Here is a 26153-nt window from a genome sequence, read left to right on the forward strand (position 1 = left end):
GCTTCCCATCCAAAGTGGAATCCTGACCTGCACAGTGAAATCTCATTTTTACACTAAAGCACAAAACTAGTCCCAGTTGTGCTTCTAATCTGCACTTCGCTAACGACCCCACTGATATGGCCAACTCAACACAAAGCGAGTGGTGCAAACACCTTCTTTCCCTGCACATTGGGCCTGACCTGATTCAGAGCTGCACGCAATTCCCATGGCGCACAAATTGCACAGTGTTTAGCAGACAGCGCGTGTCAGAGCGTGCCGTCAGAGCCTGTGTGCACAATCAGGAGCAAAGCAGAGTCATACTCATCTCAGATGTATGAGAAAGTGAAAACTGGCGCTTATGTGTTTCTCCAATAATAATTAATGACTGTGGATCAATTTCAATAAAAATAACATAAAATTTATTACCTATACATCACAAACTAAAAACATCCTAAACATGAAAATCAGATAAAAAATTGAGGCATATATGGAGCTGAGAAATGTTTAAAGGTGGCTGCTCTCAGTGTCCACAAAAGGATCCCGGACTAAGTGCCTTGTGCAAAGTTCTCTGGTGAGAGGGAATATGTACAGCTGGTATTACCCGTGTTGATGGAGACTCCCAGAGGCCTGGAGATTTTTCAGCAAGCAAGCTGCGGCAATGGAACAAACTGGGTCTCTCCCATCAATGCTGCACAGATGAAATTCCTCAAAGTTCCAAAAGGCAGGTTTATAAGTCCATATCTGGATCCGTCTTGAAAGTGGAGAAACACATAAGCGCCAGTTTTCACTTTCTCATTCTAAAACATTTTCAGGGACTGACAATCCCTTCTGGCAGCTGTGACAGCGCGTCTGGGCCATTCTCTTTCATCTCAGATGTATATCCGCTTGCAGCTGAGTGAGTGCTACAGGTGTTCTGTGGGCGAGCAGACAGAATAGCGGGCTCTCTTTAGCGATGAGTGTATGTAGAGATCCACCCGACTTCAGTCTCCTGCACCAAGCATAGGGCTGGTACAAATGCGTGAGAATGATGAGGACTATTGTCACCAGCAGATGGATGGTAGCGCTGTGGGTGCATAAATGACCTAAACCCTCACTTATTTCCTAAATTGCAGCCAACTGCCCCCGGACCAGTCCGCCACTGAGAAGGACCAATGAGATACCACATTCCGCAGCTTATTTAGGGGGTCATTCCGAGTTGATCGCTAACTGCAGTTGTTCGCAGCACAGCGATCAGGTTAAAAATCTGCATTTCTGCACATGCGTATGCACCGCAATGCGCACGCGCAACGTACGGGTACAAAGGCATTTGTTGTTTTGCACAGGTTCTAGCGAAGTTTTCAGTCGCATTGAAGGCCGCAAGAAGATTGACAGGAAGGGGGCGTCTCTGGGAGTCAACTGACCGTTTTCATGGAGTGTTTGCAAAATGCAGGCGTGTCTGAAAAAAACGCAGGCATGGCTGGGCGTTCGCTGGGCGGGTGTATGACGTCAAATCCGGACACGAATAGGCTGAAGTGATCGCAAGCGCTGAATAGGTTCAGAGCTACTCAGAAACTGCACAAACTGTTTTTGCAGAGCTCGGCTGCACATGCGTTCGCACTTCTGCTAAGCTAAAATACACTCCCCAGTGGGCGGCGGCATAGCGTTTGCACGGCTGCTAAAACTAGCCAGCGAGCGATCAACTCGGAATGACCCCCTTAATGTGCTGAGCTAGAAGTGATAGTGCAGCTAGCTTTAAGACATAAAAGCTCACGTTAGTAGCAACAGGGGACTTTAACTCATTTCTAAATAGTTTGTAACATGTGCTAATACATAATTAAGCAGAACACACTAGTCTAACAGATATAAAAGGTACAAATAAGTATTCCACATTATCTAGCACATGACCACACAAATGTTAATACATAACAGCTTGCTGCTAAATAAAACACATACCGTATATACTCGAGTATAAGCCGACTTTTTCAGCACGTTTTTTTGTGCTGAAAAAGCCCCCTCGGCTTATACCCGAGTCAGTGGAAGGAGCAGAGCCGGCCCTAACCAATATGATGCCCTAGGCAAGATTTTGGCTGGTGCCCCCTAGCACCGCCGCTAGTTCTGCAGGAAATGCCTGGCATGAGTCAGCTGGCAGCTCTGCTAACGTCTGGCGCCTTTTGTTTCTGAAAATGCATCTTATTTGCATTACTATGTGGCTAGGATGCACAAGCAGCTTCTGCTGATTAAAATGATATGCAGCATGTCTATATTCTGTGTGCGACTGTGGCTGTATCTGCATACAAAATGCTACATTACAGTGATTTCCAGGAATACACTGCAATGTAGTATTTCGTATGCAGATACAACTGCAGTCACACACAGAATATAGGCATGCCGCATATCATTTTAATCAGCAGAAGCTGCTGGTGCCCCTAAGCATACCAAATGCCCTAGGCATTTGCCTAGTTTGCCTATGCCTAAGGCCGGCTCTGGGAAGGAGGGACACGGAGGGCACAGCGCGCGGCTCTCCTGTGTCCCTCCTGCGTCTCCGGCGGCGCGCGCGCGCGCGTGTGTTTGTGTGTGTGTTAAATGAACTGCCCATTCGTGAGCTCTGATTGGCTCACGAACCGGCACTTCATTTAATACACACACACCGTCGGAGACAGAGACGCAGGAGGGACACAGGAGAGCCGCTCGCTGTGCCCTCCGTGTCCCTCCTTCAGAAGACAACGCGGGAGCGATGGAGGGTAAGTACCCTTCCTGGCACTGTGGGGCATATCTGGCAGCATGAGGGCACATCTGGCACAGTGGGGCATATCTGGCAGCATGAGGGCACATCTGGCAGCATGAGGGCACATCTGGCATATCTGGCAGCATGAGGGCACATCTGGCATATCTGGCAGCATGAGGGCACATCTGGCATATCTGGCAGCATGAGGGCACATCTGGCATATCTGGCAGCATGAGGGCATATCTGGCACTGTGGGGCATATCTGGCAGCATGAGGGCACATCTGGCACAGTGGGGCATATCTGGCAGCATGAGGGCACATCTGGCACAGTGGGGCATATCTGGCAGCATGAGGGCATATCTGGCAGCATGAGGGCATATCTGGCAGCATGAGGGCATATCTGGCACATCTGGCACTATGGGGCATATCTGGCAGCATGAGGGCACATCTGGCACAGTGGGGCATATCTGGCAGCATGAGGGCATATCTGGCACTGTGGGGCATATCTGGCAGCATGAGGGCATATCTGGCACTGTGGGGCATATCTGGCAGCATGAGGGCATATCTGGCACTGTGGGGCATATCTGGCAGCATGAGGGCATATCTGGCACTGTGGGGCATATCTGGTAGTATGAGGGCATATCTGGCACTGAGGGCTGTGTACGGCTAGAGCTGCATTTCCCACCCTAGGCTTATACTCGAGTCAATGAGTTTTCCCAGGTTTTTGTGGTAAAATTAGGTGCCTCGGCTTATATTCGGGTCGACTTATACTCGAGTATATACGGTACTACTTATATAAGCAACAATTTACAAAACAATTTAAAAACATAATTTATTTAAACACATAATTATTGCAATTATTAACTCCACTCCAAACAGACTGGATTCATGTACAAAGGTGATCAGTTCATGAATGCACACAGGTTACTTTTAATAGCTCTACAAATGTTATTATCTCTATGCTATTCCATTAGGTTGCGGTCTAATGAGGTGGGGTAACCCAAGATGAGGCTCATTTACATAGCCAGTAAAGCCAATGTTATGTGTGTCCTTCAATACTGGGAACAGTTACATTGCTAATGTGCCCCTCCAGCTAGCTGGAACCCACTGAGTTGCTACAAGCAGCATTTTTATCTAAGGGCTCCTCTGTTCTTCTAATAGCTATGGCCAGAAACTATGTAGGAAGTTAATAAAATATTTTCCATAGGCGTTCGTGTAGGCCAGCGGTTCTCAAACTGTGTGTCCTGGCACCCTGAGGTGCCTCGGGGCACTTGCAAAGGGTGCCTTGGATTGGTGGTCCAGGACCAATTCACATAATTTATGGTCAATGTAATAGGCAAAACCAGTGCTGGTGTCTGTCAATCATAAAATATGTGAACAAACAGAAGCAAATCTCACCACATAACTGAACCTAAGGATGACATTAACACAATTTGTTTAATTTAATATTTATTTCTAAATTTCTCAATAAGAAACTTTTGACCCAGGGGAGACGTGAAGAAAATTCTGATACTCTAGGGCGCCGTGATTCAAAAATGTTTGGGAACCACTGGGGTAGGCTAAAATAGCATTCTACTGCGCTTTATTTACAATATAGCAATTATGCTTGCGCCAAGTTTTACAGCAGACATTTGTGTAATTTCAGCTTTTAATTGGTGCTCCTGTTCACAAGACCCCTCTGTCATCATCTTATTGGTTAACTGAACTGATTTGCAAGTTCAGTATTACAGGAACATAAGTAAAAATGACTGCACTTCACCTATGTAAACTATTTTACTAGGGGCCATAATACAATGTAATACTATAGATGATAGTGCAGCTCTGTGCTACATCTACTGTCTACTTAAAGGAATCAATTCAGAGAAGGGCAGCACTACACTTCTGCCTCTCTAGGCAATCACTTATGGTCAATGGGCAGCCCAAGTATATTTTCCTTTAAATATTACACTGAAGAAGTCACTCAGTGTGAGAAGAGCCACAGTCAAAGAGGAATGGGAGGGTAGGATGGTACGTAGGGAACTCAGTGTTTTGTCACTAGTGATGGCTACTGAATGTCTCGACACATTGACTCGCATCTTGTAAGTGTTCGAAAGATTCAAGTCACGTAACTTTGATGTGTCCATACATGTGCTCAGTGTGTGCGCACTGGCACCCTAAGCGGACAGGGACTCAGGAAATTATGTGCTGTTAGTGTGCTGCATTGTGCCAGGATCCTGTGACTTAGTTAAACAGACAATGATTGTGAACTGGATGGAGACAGAGAGGCTGCCTCCACTTCAGTGTCTCAGGTCCCCAGCTCAGTCACAAACCCATCACAGTGCAGCAGTGAGTAGTAGCACTTTGTACACTGTGCAGGTCATGACTTGCAATCCATTCTTACATGTTTGCTTTGAACGGCACACACACCACACACTAGTCAGTTCCCAAGTTGGCCAACATTGCAGTGAGCATATTACCTGAAAAAAGAGCCATGTGCAGAGACAGTGTGTCGAGCCACTTCACTGATCTGACTCGCATGGCTCAACACATTTATGAAAAAGCTACAACACTGGGCTGAGGGTTCATTGCTTTTTGGGTGGTGACTTGAATGTTGTGTTAGACTTCACTTGATGTATCTGGGGGTCCTAGGCAACAGAGTAGTGCCCGGGGTACATCATCTACGCTTCCCTTGCTTATTGATTCTCTCCAATTGATAGATCCCTGGAGACATTTGCACCCAGTGGCCAGGGAATACTCGTTCTTCGCCCACCCCTATAATTCTTTTCCTAGGTTGGATTACTGGCTGGCCTTGGTTTCTTTACTTTATAGAATAGTGAGCGCTGATATTGCTGACACTTTGGTTTCTGATCACACCACTATAAAATTAAAGCTGAAATTGAACACTCCCAGACTCACCTCCTCTGACTGGCATTTTCCAGATTACTGAGCTTCTTCTGAGGATTTTCAAAAGTACTTATCCCAATCTTTTCAAAACTATATTACTATAATGGGGTTCATGCTGCAGATGTTAATTTATTTTGGCAGGTGTCTAAACCAGTTTTAAGGGATCATGTGATAACTTTTGTGTCCTCTGAAGAACAAATTGAAATCAGAGATTGCTTCATGAGCTGAGGCTCAGGCAGTATCTGTGGCATATTCCTCATTATTAGCAGATCCCACGGAGGTTCATAGATCATTGTATAAAGATGCCAAAACGGCGTATGACACCACTGAATCTGAACGGACACGGTTGTCTCTTCAGTTTCCAAAAAACTATTTTTTTAGATGGGGCAATCACCCTGGCAAATTGTTGGCCAATTTAGTTAAATCATCTTTGGGCCATAGGTTCATTCCTTCACTCAATATTGGTAATGTTGTGGCTGCTACTGATCCTACTGACATTGCTGATGCATTTTTATCTTATTATGAGTCTCTGTATCAGGCTCCTCCGGATTCCCCTTCTGAAAACACTGAATTTTGAAGACAGGCCGGGTTACCGATGCTGTTGTTAACTGATAGGGATTCCCTTACTTCCCCAGTCATCAAATTAGAATTACATCAGGTTGTTAAGTTGCTACCTTCGGGTAAAACCCCGGGCACTGATGGGTTCTTGGCCTCTTACTACAAATTATTATTGCCACAACTGACCCCACATCTTTTACAGTTATAGAATTCTATTCTTACAGGTCATGCTGCCCCGTCTGACTTTACAAGAGCGAGAATAATAGTGTTGCCAAAACCTAAAAAAGGACCCAACGTTAGTCTCATCATACAGGCTAATTTCCCTTCTTAACCAGGATTTAAAACATTTTACCAAAATATTAGCGCCCAGACTTCAAACAGTTTTACCAACCCTTTTGCACCCAGCACAAACTGGGTGCAATAGGAATTCGATGCACAATAGGGGTAATTCCAAGTTGATCGCAGCAGGAATTTTGTTAGCAGTTGGGCAAGACCATGTGCACTGCAGGGGAGGCAGATATAACATGTGCAGAGAGAGTTAGATTTGGGTGGGTTATTTTGTTTCTGTGCAGGGTAAATACTGGCTGCTTTATTTTTACATTGCAAATTAGATTGCAGATTGAACACACCCCATCAAAATCTAACTCTCTCTGCACATGTTATATCTGCCCCCCTGCAGTGCACATGGTTTTGCCCAACTGCTAACAAAATTCCTGCTGCGATCAACTTGGAATTACCCCCAATGTTAGGACATTGCGGTCGGTTGTGATGAAGGTGCATCAAAACAGTAATAAAAACACCATTGTGATTTGTTTTGATGCTGATAAAGCATTTGACCGAGTTTCTTGGACACATTTGCTTAATTTGTTCCACCTACAGGGTTTCGTTGATGACTTTATTCATGTATTTAACCCTTTATATCATTTACCCATGGCCTTTCTCACCGTCAATAACTAGAATACCCGCGTTTTTGGTCTGTCTCGTGGCACCAGGCAGGGTTGCCCGCTTTCCCCTTTATTATTTAATATAGCCTTAGACCCACTCCTTAGGCATTTTTTGCGGAAATCACGCTGGAAAGGAATTCAAATGGCGCATTCAGTAGTCAAGTTTTCTGCTTTTGCAGATGACTTGTTATTGTACATAGCAAACCCGAAGATGGCAATCCCGGCCTTGCTTCAGATTTTTGAGGCTCTGGCTTTTTTTCTCAGAGGCGAAACTGGGCTGGTGTGCCTCGTTCCTCTTTAAATGGGCCCCCCTGATGGTATCACATATTTAGGCATTATAATACCTACAGTACTCATCCTTCTCAATTGTATAGATTGAATTTTGACCCCTTGTTCTCCAGGACGTTTTTAGACTTTGCAAAGTGGGCTCACTTACCCCTGTCTTATTATAGTAGATGACATCTTTATAAGATGATCTGTTTCCTGAAGTTATTATATGTGCTTCAAATGTTACCTATACTTCCTTTAAAAAATATATAATGAAACTGAATAAGGAATTGACTAAATTTATCTGGGCTGGCAAACACCCTAGGGAGTCTTTATTCAAGATGCAGCAAAAGAAGGAATTAGGTGGGGTTAATTTACCATGTATTAGAACTTATGACATTGCAGATAATTACAGAATAGCAATAGATTGGATAAATGGCGCTGATGTATTTACTGTAAGACATATTGAACAAGATTTTGTACCGGAGCAGAACTTATTTTCATTATTGCATACAGCCCCGCAGTCCCTACCAGGCTCAGTGAGGACCAATTTTCTATTAAGCTCCACATGTTTGGCTTGGAGAAAGGTCCGTCGTAGTTTAAAAATATCCAGCACAATCTCTATTTTTGCCCCATTTTAGGTTAATCCAGTTTTTCAACCCAGTAGAACGTCCTCAATTTTCAAAACATGGAATAGGGCAGGACTTCACTGTGTAGCTCAACTTCTCCCCCATGATTCTTTAACGCCACTTGCACATTCAGAAATACAAAAGGAAATTTCCCTGTCTTGAAATACCATTATTTGCATATTTGCAGGCCGTAAGTTATGTGCAAGAGGTGGTACGTGGTCTTAGTGACAATGATAAGGGGTGTGTTATTGACGAGATGTTACGCACTAGGCTAGGGAATCCTTTCACTACTTCTGACTTTTATGCTCATTGTCGCTCACACCTTCGTACTGACTCGGGTGCCGTGGAGCTACTGAAATGGCAAAGTGAGTGATTTTCCTGATCTTACTGTGAAGAAAATATTGCAAGCATACTGCCTTGTTCCAGCGTCCTACACAGAAATGCAACAAAAATGTTTGCATAGGGCTTATTTTACCCCTAAACTTACATTTCTTATTGGAGAGACCCCTACGGCTAACTGTTACAAGCATGGATCCCCAGATGCTGACCTTGTACATTGTCTGTGGGATTGCCTGCTAGTGTATGACTTGTGGATGTCCTTGGAGGACTATATTAATCAAACCCTTCATATCAGATTTCAGATTTCCAAACCTTGGGCATTCTGAGGGATTTACCCACAGGAATCTATCAGTATGCTAACTAATGGTAATCGCAGACTGCTCATAAAATTGGCTGCAGCCACTAAAAAGACTATTCTCTCCCAATGGGTCTCTTCAGATCCTTTATCTTTAACTTTGTTACACCCCAGAGTCTCTTTTCTCTTCCTTATGGATTAGAAGGAGACATCCATCCAGAAGGAAAAAGTGACTGAATTTTTTTTTATGTCTGGCTACCATATGTTAGAGCAGGCATTCCCAACCACGGTCCTCAAAGCACACTAACAGTGCAGGTTTTAGTGATATCCTGGCTTCAGCACAGGTGACTTCATTAGTAGCTCAGTTATTTTGAGTTAACCATCTGTGCTGCAGCCTGGATATCACTAATACCTGCACTATTGGTGTGCCTTGAGGACCGTGGTTGGGAATGTCTGTGTTAAGAGTATTAACCCTGGTGCTTAAAGATGCCCTGAGAAAAAGTTTTGCCCTTACTTCCTGGCATAATCTGGAAATTTTAAGTAATGGTGTTTCCTTGTGATGCATTATTTACAACACTTCAAGTGTTTCTGTCGTGATAGTGGGTAGGATGAACCGCTACACGGTAACTGTCTATTACATGCATAATGTCTGTCATGCTGATTTGTCCCATATGTCTTTACTTTGTGCTGGTTGCATCCACTGGAGTGCATTGTTTATTATTTCTGTATACCTGTCAAATAAAGTGTTTTGAAAAAAAGAAATAAAAACCCTTGATATAGTTGAACGTTTCCATCATGTCCCCCATTTCTCTGCTCTGCTCCAAACAAGTAAGTTTTGTGATGTAGACCAGTTGTACAGTCTCTAAAGTATTAATATTCTTATGATATTACCTTACAGTTCTGATTGTAAAGTTTCTAATGTATTCATAGCCTTCTGAAGATATGGCCCCCAGCATTAAACACCGTATTCTAGATGAGGCTGCTCCAGTGACCTATAAAATTGCATTATTACTTCTTTGCTTCTGCTGCTGATTCCTCTCCCTATGCAACCAAGCATCTGACTTTCCTTCCTCATTGCTTTGTTACATTGCTTACCTGCCCTTAAGGCACCTGAAATAGTGACTCCCAGATCCCTTTCCACCTCTTCAGCTTCCAATATAGTGACAAAAATATTTTATTTAGCGTTTGGATTTTTGAGACCCAAGTGCATGATTTTGTATTTTTTTGGCATAAGTTGTAATTGTCACTCTATTGACCATTCTTCTAGTCTACCTAGTTATCAATCATTTGTTTTACCCCTCCTGGTGTGTCTACCTTGTATATATGTGTTGTCTGCAGAAAGGCATACTTTCCCTTCAATACCATTTGCTATATTACCAAGCAATGTCACTTAAGGATGTCTCAGAGACTGTCACACTACACTGGTGGCGGCCACTGCTGCTTTATGTAGCTGCTGCCAACTGTCACCCCACACATAACCTGGCTCACTGCCACAAGCGTGGGCACTCAAACCCTGGCCGGCTGGGCTCTCTCCTCTTCTTCCTTTGGAGAAGAAAATGAGGAGCAGGCTGCAGGTAGGCATCAAAATCTCACACATGTATTTCCAAATTGTGGCCCCTTTGCCTAAGCAGATTCCAGAGTAATGCACATCCCTCCTTTCTTCTTATAATATCCCAATCAATGTGCGGCACAATCTGTTACAAGGGGAGTCACCACTGCATGGCATAATGTGTTACAAAGGGCATTACTATTGCATGGCATAAAGTGTTACAAGGGACATTACTGCTGCATGGCATAAAGTGTTACAAGGGGTGTTATTACTGCATGGCATAAACTGTTACAAGTGGCATTACTACTGCATGGCATAAACTGTTACAAGGGGCATTACTACTGCATGGCATAAAGCATTACAAGGAGCATTACTACTGCATGACATTTTAAGTGTCACAAGGGGCATTATTACTGCATGACAAAGCATTACAAGGAGTATTACTACAGCGTGGTATAATATGTATAAGGGGCATTAGTATTGTGTGGCATGTGTTATAAGGGGTATTACTACTGCATGGCATAATGTGTTATAAGAAGCACTACTACTGTGTGGCATACTAAGAATGGGGAACCCTAATGTGTGGCTTACAATTAATGGGGGGTCCCAATGTGTGGCATACAATGAATAGGGGATCCTACTATGTGTAACTATGAATTGGCGGTCCTGCAGTGTGGCATGCTTTGAATTGGGGGCCCTGCTGTGTGCCGTACTTTGAATTAGGGGCCATTCTGTGTAGTATAGGCCTGCTTGGGGGGAGGTTGACAATGATAACACTGCAGATCCCAGCATAAGGTCTACTCTCATCTTGCGAATTCGGGCTCAGTCTAACACTCCACAGCCCCACTCAGAGTGCAGGTGTGACTGTGTCATGTCCGCTGCACTACATCACTGTAGTAGTAAATGTGACATTAATTCTGTATATTATTATTTTCCACCCATATGTTTGTTTCCAGTGTTCTACTTGTGTGTCACACTGCCCACATTATGCCGTAGTTCAGGTGCTTTTGGCTCATGTTTATACTTGTTCAAACATCATCTGTCTTTTCTGTTGTATGAGTTGTATGATGGAAAACAGTGTGTGTGGGGGGGGGGGGGGGGGGGGGGGAGAACATGCCCCTCACAAAGAGGACGTGCACCTTTTCTGGTGTGCCCTTTTCAGAAATCAGCACACCAACCTAAAACATCTCATACCATACAGTGAACACTGGGCTAAATTCATGTTTCTATGCAAGCAAAAAAAAGCACACAACTGGGCAAAACAATGTTGCACTGCAGGTGGGGCAGATGTAACTGTCTGGCGGTTCCGGCATCCGTTTCCTGGTTATTGCTGCTACTTGTTGTCGAGTCCTGGGATGGCAAGTAACCTGGGGTTGCAACATAGTATATGGTGGAGGGGTTGCAGCGGCACAACAGAGGTGACTATATTGAAAAAATATGCATCTCTCTCCTCACTATCCCCATCTGCCCCTATCACTCCACTCTCTCCCCAGTCCCTATCTATCCCAGCCACTCCCCACTCTCTCAAGACCGTATCTGACTCTACTCTCCAACCCTATTTCTTCCCCACTCTATAGCCCCCAGTCCCTATCTGCCCCTACCACAACTCTCTCTCTCTCTCTCTCTCTCCAGCCCCCTTTCTCCGTATGCAGCAAGTGTGAAAGAGTCAGATCAGTATTATTAATATTAGCAGCAGCAAGGTAGAAGGCTGTAACATCTCCAAGCAGTATCACTTTCACTTTCAGCTGTGAGTCACTTGGTCCGTGTGGCAGCCTCTAGTGGCCACCAGTGCACATAACAGAGGTGAGGAGCAGCCTTAGCCTTTTCTTATATAATAAAAAGGATTTTCTCTACTTTTCATCTACGTTACCGTGTTAACTCCTGTTAAGACATGTGTTAACTTAAGTGGGATTTGTAATTGAATAGCATTAAGCTTCAGCCGCAAGTTGTAATATGTTAAGTGATTTTCGTCCACCTTGCAAATAATTGAATCGTCCCTGGATGACAGAAGGTTTGCTGAAATCAGTTAAAGGAGGGAGTGTCACCTTCACATTTATGGAAAAAAATTCCAAAGCTGCAAAGGGATAATACAGCATATGTTGTGTCCCCAGGAGGTGATATCGTGTCCTCAAGCAGTGATGTGTTCCTGCTCATAGTATCTGGTTATACAAGCCAGTGTTCCATGAGCCAAAGGTACCAGAACAGACAGTATAACTATATTCTCATTCTATATATTGATATATAAAAGATTTGTGTTTGCCCCATTCCTATCTGTCTGATTTAGGTATGCAGGCACCCAAACAGTATTCTCGCCAACATTTGGGTCATTCCACATCAAATCGCCCCCCACAATAAAAAATGAAATGTCCACCACCTATGTCAGATTTTTACATTTTTTTTATTATTTTTAGTTGAGAGGAAGTCAATACAACAATTTCTGCTAAATATCTCGACTGTCTGACAATATGTTTATTAAATATTTATTTTTTAATTTATTTAATTATTTACTAATCGTGGCTTCTTTATCCAGTTTATTTGAAGTATCACGGGTGTTTATTAAGGAATCAACATGAAATTTGGACCCCTAAGGTAGCTCTTCTTCACAAATCCAAAAATCCAAACCAAATTACTTTATCTGCTTTCTGTGTTGAGTTACGGTAAATATCCCCAAAAAAATGTATGTGCTTAACAAAGGTATAAATTACAGGTTGAGTATCCCATATCCAAATATTCCGAAATACGGAATTTTTTGAGTGAGAGTGAGATAGTGAAATCTTTGTTTTCTGATGGCTCAATGTAAACAAACTTTGTTTAATACACAAAGTTATTAAAAATATTGTATTAAATGGCATTCAGGCTGTGTGTATAAGGTGTATATGAACCATAAATGAATTGTGTGAATGTACACATACTTTGTTTAATGCACAAAGTTATTAAAAATATTGGCTAAATTGACCTTCAGACTGTGTGCATAAGGTGTATATAATACATACATGTATTCTGTGCTTAGACTTAGGTCCCATCACCATGATATCTCATTATGTTATGCAATTATTCCAAAATACGGAAAAATACGATATCCAAAATACTGCTGGTCCCAAGCATTTTGGATAAGGGATACTCAACCTGTACTACCACAGCAAAAAATCAGCATGGTACTCTATTTCATAGTGGAGAAAAAAAATAAGATTTTACTCACCGGTAAATCTATTTCTCGTAGTCCGTAGTGGATGCTGGGGACTCCGTAAGGACCATGGGGAATAGACGGCTCCGCAGGAGACTGGGCACATCTAAGAAAGATTTAGGACTATCTGGTGTGCACTGGCTCCTCCCCCTATGACCCTCCTCCAAGCCTCAGTTAGGAACTGTGCCCGGAAGAGCTGACACAATAAGGAAGGATTTTTGAATCCCGGGTAAGACTCATACCAGCCACACCATATAACACGTGATAGGAACCCCGGTTAACAGTATGATAACAAAATGGAGCCTCTGAAGAGATGGCTCACAACAAAACCCGATTTTTGTAACAATAACTATGTACAGGTATTGCAGACAATCCGCACTTGGGATGGGCGCCCAGCATCCACTACGGACTACGAGAAATAGATTTACCGGTGAGTAAAATCTTATTTTCTCTGACGTCCTAGTGGATGCTGGGGACTCCGTAAGGACCATGGGGATTATACCAAAGCTCCCAAACGGGCGGGAGAGTGCGGATGACTCTGCAGCACCGAATGAGAGAATTCCAGGTCCTCCTCAGCCAGGGTATCAAATTTGTAGAATTTTGCAAACGTGTTTGCCCCCGACCAAGTAGCTGCTCGGCAAAGTTGTAAAGCCGAGACCCCTCGGGCAGCCGCCCAAGATGAGCCCACCTTCCGTGTGTAATGGGCTTTTACAGATTTAGGCTGCGGTAAGCCTACCGCAGAATGCGCCAGCTGAATAGTGCTACAAATCCAGCGCGCAATAGACTGCTTAGAAGCAGGAGCACCCAGCTTGGTGGGTGCATACAGGATAAACAGCGAGTCAGTCTTTCCGACTCCAGCCGTCCTGGAAATATAAATTTTTAGGGCCCTGACTACGTCCAGCAACTTGGAATCCTCCAAGTCCCTAGTAGCCGCAGGCACCACAATAGGTTGGTTCAAGTGAAAAGCTGAGACCACCTTTGGGAGAAACTGAGGACGAGTCCTCAATTCTGCCCTATCCATATGGAAAATCAGATAAGGGCTTTTACAAGACAAAGCCGCCAATTCTGAAACCCGCCTGGCCGACGCCAAGGCCAACAGCATGACCACTTTCCACGTGAGATATTTTAAATCCACAGTCTTAAGTGGTTCGAACCAATGTGATTTCAGGAATGCCAAAACCACATTGAGATCCCAAGGTGCCACTGGGGGCACAAAAGGAGGCTGAATATGCAGTACTTCTTTGACAAGTCTGAACTTCGGGCAGTGAAGCCAGTTCTTTTTTGGAAGAAAATCGACAGAGCCGAAATCTGGACCTTTATGGACCCCAATTTGAGGCCCAACGTCACCCCTGCTTGCAGGAAGTGCAGGAATCGACCCAGTTGAAATTCCTCCGTCGGGGCCTTCATGGCCTCACACCAAGCAACATATTTTCGCCAAATGCGGTGATAATGTCTTGCGGTGACATCCATCCTGGCTTTGATCAGGGTAGGGATGACTTCCTCCGGAATACCCTTTTCCTTCAGGATCCGGTGTTCAACCGCCATGCCGTCAAACGCAGCCGCGGTAAGTCTTGGAACAGACAGGGTCCCTGCTGCAGCAGGTCTTGTCTGAGCGGCAGAGGCCAAGGGTCCTCTGTAAGCATCTCTTGAAGTTCCGGGTACCAAGCTCTTCTTGGCCAATCCGGGACCACGAGTATGGTTTTCACTCCTCGCCTTCTTATTATTCTCAGTACCTTGGGTATGAGAGGTAGAGGAGGAAACACATAAACCGACTGGTACACCCATGGTGTCACTAGAGCGTCCACCGCTATCGCCTGAGGGTCTCTTGACCGGGCGCAATATCTTTTCAACTTCTTGTTGAGGCGGGACGCCATCATGTCTACCTGTGGTTTTTCCCACCGGTTGACCAGCATTTGGAAGACTTCTGGATGAAGTCCCCATTCTCCCGGGTGGAGGTCGTGCCTGCTGAGGAAGTCTGCTTCCCAGTTGTCCACTCCCGGAATGAACACTGCCGTCAGTGCTAACACATGATTCTCTGCCCATCTGAGAATCCTTGTGGCTTCTGCCATCGCCATCCTGCTTCTCGTGCCGCCCTGTCTGTTTACATGGGCGACCGCCGTGATGTTGTCTGACTGGATCAGTACCGGCTGGTTTTGAAGCAGGGGTCTTGCCTGGCTTAGGGCATTGTAAATGGCCCTTAGCTCCAGGATATTTATGTGAAGAGAAATCTCCTGATTTGACCACAGTCCTTGGAAATTTCTTCCCTCTGTGACTGCCCCCCAGCCCCGAAGGCTGGCATCCGTGGTCACCAGGACCCAGTCCTGTATTCCGAATCTGCGGCCCTCTAGTAGATGAGCCCTCTGCGGCCACCACAGCAGCGACACCCTGGTTCTGGCCGATAGGTTTATCCGCTGTTGCATCTGGAGATGGAACCCGGACCATTTGTCCAACAGGTCCCACTGGAACGTCCTTGCGTGGAACCTTCCGAATGGAATTGCTTCGTACGAAGCTACCATTTTTCCCAGGACTCGTGTGCATTGATGTACCGACACTTTTCCTGGTTTTAGAATGTCTCTGACCAGAGATGACAATTCCTCTGCTTTTTCCAGTGGAAGAAACACTCTTTTCTGGTCTGTGTCCAGAATCATTCCCAGGAACAGAAGACGTGTCGTCGGGACCAGCTGTGACTTTGGAATGTTTAGAATCCAGCCGTGCTGTTGTAGCACTTCCTGAGAAAGTGCCACCCCCACTATCAACTGTTCTTTGGACCTCGCCTTTATCAGGAGATCGTCCAAGTACGGGATAATTAAAGCTCCCTTCTTGCGAAGGAGTATCATCATTTCGGCCATTACCTTGGTAAAGACCCTCGGTGCCGTGGATAACCCGAACGGCAGCGTCTGGAACTGATAGTGACAGTCCTGTACCACAAATCTGAGGTACTCCTGGTGCGGAGGGTAAATGGGGACATGCAGGTACGCATCCTTGATGTCCAGGGATACCATGTAATCCCCCTCCTCCAGGCTCGCAATAACCGCCCTGAGCGATTCCATCTTGAACTTGAACCTTTTGATATAAGTGTTCAAGGTTTTTAAATTTAAGATGGGTCTCACCGAACCGTCCGGTTTCGGTACCACAAACATTGTGGAGTAGTAACCCTTTCCTTGCTGAAGGAGGGGTACCTTGACTATCACTTTCTGTGAATACAGTTTTTGAATAGCCACCAACACTGCCTCCCTGGCAAAGGGAGTTGCCGGCAAGGCAGATTTTAGGAAACGGCGGGGGGGAGACGTCTCGAATTCCAGCCTGTACCCCTGAGATACTACTTGAAGGACCCATGGATCCACTTGTGAGAGAGCCCACTGTGTGCTGAAAAACCTGAGACGTGCCCCCACCGTTCCCGATTCCGCCTGAGCAGCCCCAGCGTCATGCTGTGGACTTACCGGACGCAGGGGAGGACTTCTGCTCCTGGGAACTAGCTGTGTGCTGCAGCTTTTTCCCCCTTCCTCTGCCCCTCGGCAGAAAGGATGAGCCTCTAGCCCGCTTATTTTTCTGGGGCCGAAAGGACTGTACCTGATAATACGGTGCTTTCTTTTGCTGTGGGGTAGCCTGTGGCAAAAAAGTCGATTTCCCAGCAGTAGCTGTGGAAACGAGGTCTGAAAGACCTTCCCCAAAAAGTTCCGCCCCTTTATAGGGTAAAACTTCCATGTGCCGCTTGGAGTCGGCATCACCTGACCATTGCCTAGTCCATAACCCCCGTCTGGCAGCAATGGACATAGCGCTTATTTTTGATGCCAGCCGGCAAATATCCCTCTGTGCATCACGCATGTATAAGACCGCGTCTTTTATATGGTCAATCGTTAGCAAAATATTGTCCCTATCCATGGTATCAATGTTTTCCGACAGGGAGTCTGACCACGCAGCAGCAGCACTGCACATCCAAGCTGATGCAATAGCGGGTCTCAATATAATGCCAGTGTGTGTATATAGCTTTTAGGGTACTTTCCAGCTTTCTATCAGCCGGTTCTTTTAGGGCGGCCGTATCCGGAGACGGTAGTGCCACCTTCTTTGGTAAGCGTGTCAATGCTTTATCTACCCTAGGGGGTGTTTCCCAGCGTGACCTATCCTCTGGCGGGAAAGGGTACGCAGCCATTAACCGTTTAGAAATGATCAATTTCTTATCTGGGGAAGTCCACGCTTCCTCACACACCTCATTTAATTCGTCAGATGCAGGAAAAACTACTGGTAGTTTTTTCTCACCAAACATAATACCCTTTTTTGTGGTACCTGGGGTATCATTAGAAATGTGTAAAACATTTTTCATAGCCTCAATCATATAACGGGTGGATCTATTGGAGGGTACACTCGTCTCATCATCGTCGACACTGGAGTCGGTATCCGTGTCGACATCTGTATCTGTCATCTGAGGTAGCGGCGTTTTATAGCCCCTGATGACATTTGAGACGCTTGGACAGGCACAAGCTGAGTAGCCGGCTGTCCTATGTCGTCAAACCTTTTATGTAAGGAGCTGACACGGTCACGTAATTCCTTCCATAAGTCCATCCACACAGGTGTCGACCCCGCAGGGGGTGACATCACATTCACAGGCATTTGCTCCACCTCCACATCATTATCCTCATCATACATGTCGACACAGCAGTACCGACACACAGGGAATGCTCTTACAGAGGACAGGACCCCACAAAGCCCTTTGGGGAGACAGAGGGAGAGTATGCCAGCACACACCAGGGCGCTATATAACACAGGGATATCACTATACAGAGTGTTTTCCCCTATAGCTGCCTATAATATATATATATATATACTGCGCCTAAATTGTGCCCCCCCTCTCTTTTTTACCCTTTCTGTAGTGCAGGACTGCAGGGGAGAGCCAGGGAGCTTCCTTCCAGCGAAGCTGTGAGGGAATAATGGCGCCAGTGTGCTGAGGGAGTTGGCTCCGCCCCTTTTTTGCGGGCTCTCTCCCGCTATTTTATCGTTTCTGGCAGGGGTTAATATACACCTATATAGCCTCTGGGGCTATATATGGTGTTAGTTTTGCCAGCCAAGGTGTTATTATTGCTGCTCAGGGCACCCCCCCCAGCGCCCTGCACCCATCAGTGACCGCAGTGTGTGGTGTGCATGAGGAGCAATGGCGCACAGCTGCAGTGCTGTGCGCTACCTTGGAGAAGACAGAAGTCAAACAACAGACAAAGAGGAAGGGGGGTGCAAATCCCCAACCCCCAAATTCCCTTCCGCACACTGAGAATTACCTGTAACAATCAGAAGTCTTCAGCCGCCGATTTTCCGGACCACCTTCTTGTTTCTGGCTCTGTAAGGGTGACGGCGGCGCGGCTCCGGGAACGGACGACGAGGTCGGGTCCTGTGTTCGATCCCTCTGGAGCTAATGGTGTCCAGTAGCCTAAGAAGCCCAAGCTACCACCACTTAGGTAGGTTCGCTTCTTCTCCCCTTAGTCCCTCGTTGCAGTGAGCCTGCTGCCAGCAAAGTGAGCCTGCTGCCAGCAAATCTCACTGAAAATAAAAAACCTAAACTATACTTTCTTCTAGGAGCTCAGGAGAGCCCCTAGTGTGCATCCAGCTCAGCCGGGCACAGAAATCTAACTGAGGCTTGGAGGAGGGTCATAGGGGGAGGAGCCAGTGCACACCAGATAGTCCTAAATCTTTCTTAGATGTGCCCAGTCTCCTGCGGAGCCGTCTATTCCCCATGGTCCTTACGGAGTCCCCAGCATCCACTAGGACGTCAGAGAAAAATCATGAAGTTGACGTTGTACCGCATATATAATTAACACAAGAAATCATTAAATTTTAAAACTTAAATATAACTTATTTAATGTCACAGAATACATAGTAAAACAATTAAGAAAACTTAAAGAAACCCATGACATTCTGACAGAACTTGAAAAATAGAGAGTGAAAGCCCTTCCTGTACAAATAGTTCATCAGGTACAGAAGTTTTACGAAGATGATGAACATTCTCGCAAGTGCCCTGGGAAGAAAGTTTGTTTCTGTAAAAGGTCCAGGAGGAAAAAAGGATTCAAACAGAAAAGGCTACTTCTAGTAAACTTGAAAGAGCTTTATCTTGCTTTCAAATACCGTTTTCCAGACATTCAAGTTGGATTGTCTAGGGCTTGTTCCTTACGACCTACATGGTGTATTAGTTAGCATTGCTGCAAGAGGTATACATTCTGTGTGTTTGCAAAACTCACCAAAACGTTAAAAAAAACTGGTTGCTGCTCTACCGCTAAAGATGGACTACAAAGACCTAACTGAAATACTTGTTCTTCAGTCTCAAAGACTTGTATGCTTCATCGATGTGATAAATGCCCAGGTCTGGAAGCACTTCAGAAAATAGTTGAAAAACTTTTTCATGATAGTGACATGGATGATGAGGACACAATGGTTTATAAGCAGTGGGTCCACAGTAAATTGGTTACAATCACTAGTACTGTGGAACAATTCCGTGAAGTTTTTGTAGTGCTGTTGATGATAATAATAATTTTATGTATATAGCGCTCTTTCTCCAATAGGACTCAAGGCGCTTAACAGATACATAGCATAATATAGTACAGAAAATAATGAAGTACATTTTCATAAAATACAGAAGCATGAAGATACTAAAAAGGGACATTATGGAAATGCTTGAGTAAACAGAAAAGTCTTGAGTCTACTTTTGAAGGATTCTATAGTTGGGGCCTCTGGCACTGTGCGGGGAAGTGAGTTCCATAGAGTCGGAGCCGCATGACTAAAAGCTCGACCCCCAGATGAATTACGGTAGATTCTAGGTACTGCTAAAAGTCCTTCATCTACAGATCGCAGTAATCGAGTGGGGCAGTATGAGGTCAGAAGCTGTTTCAGGTACCTTGGGCCTTGGTCATGTAATGCTTTGAAACTCAGTAAGCCAATCTTGAAGATGATTCGCCATCGTACAGGCAGCCAGTGAAGGGAGTAGAGGATGGGTGTTATGTGGCTAGAACGGGGCTGGTTGGTTAATAGCCTGGCAGCTGTGTTTTGCACCAGCTGTAAGCGCTGCAATTCTTTTGCTGGTAGACCAAGGTAGAGGGCATTACAGTAGTCTAAACGAGATTATACAAATGCATGTATGACTTTTGGCATATCATCTGAGGGAATTAAGTGCTTGATTCTGGCTATGTTCCTCAGGTGAAAGAATGAGGATTTGATTGTGGCTGATATCTGATGTTTAAGTGTCAAGCCACCATCCAGGACAACGCCAAGATTCCGCACACGATCACTGGTCTGTAATTCTGAATCCCCGAGTGTAAGTCCAGTTGGTTGGCTATGCTGCAGTCTTGTCCTTTGATGTTGCGGTCGTATCATAAGGACCTCTGTTTTATCCGGGTTCAGTCGCAGCCAACTGGCGCTCATCCACTCCTGTAGTTCAGCTAGACAGCCATTTAGGGTTGCTATTGGGTTATCAGTGCCAGGAGCAAAGGACAAGTACAGTTGTGTATCATCTGCATAGCAGTGGTAGACCAGGCCATGGCGCCTGATTATTTCGCCCAATGGGAGCATGTATACTGCAAAAAGCATGGGGGATAGTATAGAACCTTGTGGGACACCACATGGCAATGGCACTGGTGGTGACCGGCCTGTGAGAAATGATTTGAACCAGCTTAGGACTGTGCCATCCAGACCACAGAAATGTATCAGTCGCTCAATCAGAAGCCCATGGTCCACGGTATCAAATGCTGCCGAGAGATCCAGAAGGATTAATATTGAACAGTCACCTCTGTCTTTTGCCATCAGAAGACCATTTAACACACACACAGGGCTGTTTCAGTGCTATGTCTTCTCCTGAATCCTGATTGAAATGGATCATAAATATCATGGGTTGTCAGGCTGGTTTCCAGTTGATTTGCAACGACTTTCTCAATAACCTTTCCTAGGAAAGGAAGGTTTGATACCGGTCTGTAGTTGGTCATGCAGTCGGGATCTAAATTAGGTTTTTTAAGAAGCGGTCTAACAATTGCTTCCTTTAGGGGTTCAGGAAAAATGCCTGTCTGCAAAGAGCATTGAACAATTTTTGTAAAGACAGGACCAATTATATCCATAATCCATCTATTAGAAGCTTGGTTGAGGCTGGGTCCAGATCACAGGTGATGGAACGCAAAATCCAAGCAATTTCAGCAGTGTCCTTTACAGCCACTGGATCAAAGCTGGTCCATGAAGGCAGGTAGCTTATATTGGCAGGCTTTGTAGTTTGGTACTCCTTTGATGGCACTGTGGAGATTCCAGCCCGGATGGTGGATATTTTATCTGCAAAGAAGTTTGCAAACTCGTTGCATCTTGCCTGGGAGAGGGTCTCATCAGTCTGCAGGCATGCTGGCTTGCAAAGCATCTCCACTGTGTGGAAAAGTTGAGCTGGCCTATTGTTTGCTGCTGTGATCTCATTTGACAGGAACTGTGCTTTCTTACGAGTGATTGTCGATTGATATTCTTCGTTATGCTTTATTAGTTTTATTTTGTCATCCACTAAGTTAGTCTTCCTCCATCGTCTTTCCAGTCTACGCCCCCTTTTCTTGAGCTCACTAACACTGTTGTCGAACCATGGAGCTTGACGTTGTGGTTTACGAGGTCTTAAACGCACAGGGGTGATAATATCAATTGCAGCCATAACATCCCTATTATAATAACGGACTAGGGAACAGGGATCTTCACAGGCACCCAGTATAGCAGAGAGATCCAGATTTGCTGCAAGAGCCTGGGGAGTCATACCCCTCCTTGGACGATACCTGGTCAACTCCACGGGCAGAGATCTTATTTGAGGGGTTGCAACTGAGAACCAGAGAGAGTAGTGGTCTGACCAGATGACTGGGTTTATTTTTAGGTCAGTGACTTCTAATCCAATCTAAAAGACAAGGTCGAGAGTGTGACCACTTTTATGTGTGGCAGAGGGAATGACCTGTGTGAAGCTCAGACCATTAATTGTGCACAGGAGGTCTTGGCCAAGGCGTGAGAGCTCATCATCCACCCATGCATTGAAATCCCCAAGGATGAGCCATCTTTGATGTTCCAGAACCAGGCCAGCAACAGTGTCTGCAATTTCTTGTAGAAATATCTTTCCATCTCCAGGTGGCCGGTAAATGAGAAGTACTCTGAAACCTAATCCTGACGAACTCCGGGCAGCAATGCACTCAAATGAGCGAGTAGTTTCAATAGGGTGGACCCTAAGTATAAGTTCTTTTTTGAAGCAGATAGCCACCCCGCCACCCCTGCGGTCCAGTCTTGGGTTGTGTATGACAGTAGTTTGTTGGTACTGCAGCCTCCAATATAGGTGCTGCATTTTCATCTAGCCAGGTCTCTGTAATACAGGCTAGATCTGCAGATTCAATAAGGTCAGCAATTGTTGCAGTCTTATTTCTTATAGATCTGGCATTACAAAGGACTGACCTGATTGGGCATACCAGAGGGCCTTCAGTTTTCTTTATGTTAAGTGCAGGAGCTCTGGGTATGGGGGTCACAAAGTGAGAGTTGACCGTTCTGTCCTTCTAAACACAGGGCCGTCTTTTGGGTATCACTTCAATTGATTGTTCTTTGCGTATGGGGGTGAGCAGGTGGGCAAAGGACTTAGATGGTTACCGGGGGAAATACATTTCCGGCCTGCTCGCTTCCCACGAATGCGCCTGTGTTTTCTTTTTAAAATGCCAACAGCCCATCTGTATACAGCAAAGTCGCAGGCTGAATACCTACACCAGTTGAAGGAAACTATTCGACCAGAAACAGAAGCTGTGTGTTATCAGATTTTACAGAAAATTATTAATTTGTGTGTCAGGATGCAATTCAAGGATTTCACTGGAACACTTCACAAGCAACACTTCACCTATTTGCTGTATACAGATATAGCCACGCTAATCTATGCTGCGATGTGTGCGCACTGTGCTGCGACTAATCACAGCCGGCGTTCGCTCCATAGGCTTCCATTGGCGTGCATTTGCGGGCACACTTGCCGCAATGCAACATTGAGCATGGTTACATCTGTTTTTTTAGGCAAGATGATTGTTTAACACTTTAAACTGTGTAAGTCTGTGCATTATAAGTGATACCCGTGACCATGTAGCCAACTGTGAATGCCTTCATTACGGTAGTTATGAAACACTTAGCGGAACAATTACTAGAACTGGAGTATGTTCACTATTTTAGTGATGGTTCTAGTAAAAGTCTAGCCACCCGCACCAGTCTGCAAGCAGTGGAAACTCATTACATCTTGACACCTTTGGACCTGTATAGCTGGGATGAAAAGATACATGGCATAAAGTTTTTCTACGTGTCACAAAATGAAATACAAGACTGCAAAACCAAGCTGTATAGCCATCTAGAAACAGTAAAGACTGTGGTAGGAGCACTTGCTAATCACCAATTTCAGCCTATTAGTTATGATGAACTACACATATTCCGATTGTCATCGGATGGCATGAAGACAGCAGGAACTACAGTTTGAGGGTGGTATCCAATTACAGGTGAAAATATATCTGGCAATTTTTTAAGATGTTTCACCCATTTTTTCTGTTTTTGTTTTTTACAGGCTATCTAATTTGGTCACCTGTAAAAAAATAAAAATAAATAAATACATTCTCTCCCAAAAACACAGAATTAGTGAAACCTGGGTGTTTTTGGTAAACAGACGTGTTTCCGTGGATTTGGTGCTTGAGGCAGGTGAAACAAAACCCCTGATAAGCCAGCGCGAGCAGCGACTTTACTGGGCTAATTGGATAGCCCCCAGCGGGACAATTAGCCGCATTCATTTACTGTGGCTAATTGCAAAACCCCTTTAGTGTCACTATGACCACAGTCATAAAAAATTTACACAAAAGTGATCTGCAACCTGGAACATACATAGCAGGAGTGTACAATAACATCTGGTACATTGGGTATATTATTTAATGTAATGAGGGGGAGCAAGATGTGCTGGTACACTTCATGAAACAAAACCAATCAACAAATGTGTTGTCCTGGCCTTCAGTGTTTTGTTCGTTTTAGTCACGTCCCCACTATCCAAGGAAGCACTGGAAGGCACCATCTGCTAACACTTTTAGTAAAATTACAGACCGTTACAACAGGTTCCAGACAAGGGAAAGATAATGCGATTGTTGACTCAACGTAAGTTATGGACTCTAGTTCTGTTTTTAAATTACGTGGTTTCTTGTGTTAATTATGTGTGCGATACAACAGTAATTGAATGTCAACTTCATGATTTTTTTTCTGCACTATGAAACAGAGTACCATGCTGATTTTTTTGTGTGGTAGTAATGTATACCTCTGTTAAGCACATAAAAAAATTTGGGATATCTAATTGCGATTGTACCTAGCGTTTTTAAGTCTTTTCGAAAAACGTGCATTTTTGCCGAAAGTCGAAACATAAGGCAGATAAAGTAATGTGGTTTTGATTTTTGGATTCAGGAGGAAGAGTTACCTTAGGGGTGCAAATTTTGAGGTGATTTCTTAATAAACACTCGTCTTTCTTCAAACAAACTGGATAAAGAAGCCGCGATTAGTAAATAATTTAATAAATTGAAAAATCAATATATAATAAACGAATTGTCAGACAGTCAAGATATTTGGCAGAAATAGTTGTTTTTTTTTTTTACCTACTCTAGTAACTAAAAAAAAAATCATAAAAATCTAAGATGGGTGGTGAACAAGCCTGGTGGAACTGATATGGAATGACCCAGATGTGTCCTCATACATCTAGCCTCAATACAGCACGAGATGCCCGGTGTGAGTGTGCCACCAGGCCCCATACAACTAAGCTAGCAGCAGCCATCTTTTTTTTGTGTGCCTGGTCTGTCGCAATGTGAGGCAATTGGGACAGACCAGGAGACTGTGCTAATTAATGTTACATGCACACTTGTATCTATGTGCGACTGAGTCTATATAGGAGCACAATGGAACTTAATATGTAAAAAAGCTGCAACCACTGCATCGTAGAATGTCATATGCTGATTCAGAAACTCAGTTGCACACCAGTTAAAAACGTTCCACTTATCAAATTTATCAGCACAGCACCCTACTCATATCCCATTGCAACTAACAACCGAGTTGCATTTTCAGATAAAAATACACCTGGCGCCAGCAGAGTCTCAAAGGACCGGACGTGCCAAGAGGAGCGGTTTGGCCCGACTGCAGCAATAACATATTCAGACACTTTTGTCTTTTCCCAGAGTGGCTCTGAGAGGCCACCAACTGTCTCTCATGCAAGTAAAGAGATTTGCGTTGTCCCACCACCTGCCTTGCGATAAGGCAATCACATCATTGCATAGCGGAAGTGGGCCAAGATTGCTAATCATGCCACGGTAAAAAACAAAAAATGTAAAAAACTCATGTTGACCTAATGACCGTGTTGACCTAGTCACTGTCGACCAATAGTGATCTACCTAATGATTGTCGACACCCATATGTCTTTATGTAGCTGTATTAGAGTGTTGCAGCTATAGTGCTAGTCCACAGGTGGATGATATACTGTAGCAAATATAACTATATTGGTTACTGCAATTTAAGACTCAATGCAATTTATGTACCCTGAACCCACAAATATTCAGTTCCCAGCACACAGAGCAATACCACAATGTAGTCAATACAGGAAACAGGGTCATTTATAAAGAAATATGATATAAAGATCTACGCTACAGTAAGTATAACTATGTACATTTCTATTTCCCATAAATCATACACAGCAGTTACTGTGACACAAGAGGCTTGTTACCTGTATCTATCCCCTTGGAGATACGGTCGTTAGGTCGACAAGCATTAGGTCAACAGGTCGACATGAGTTTTTCACATTTTTTCTTCTTA

The 26153-nt window shown here is 44.5% G+C and overlaps 1 protein-coding gene across 25 annotated transcripts in view; it reads right to left on the reverse strand.

Moving 5' to 3' along the window:
* RIMBP2 (RIMS binding protein 2) overlaps window positions 1-26153 on the reverse strand; it is a 1046283-nt gene that overhangs the window by 535840 nt on the left and 484290 nt on the right. The gene's annotated exons all lie outside the window — the stretch shown is intronic.

The sequence above is a fragment of the Pseudophryne corroboree genome, chromosome 1 (assembly GCF_028390025.1).
Source record: "Pseudophryne corroboree isolate aPseCor3 chromosome 1, aPseCor3.hap2, whole genome shotgun sequence".
Classification (NCBI taxonomy): Eukaryota; Metazoa; Chordata; class Amphibia; order Anura; family Myobatrachidae; genus Pseudophryne; species Pseudophryne corroboree.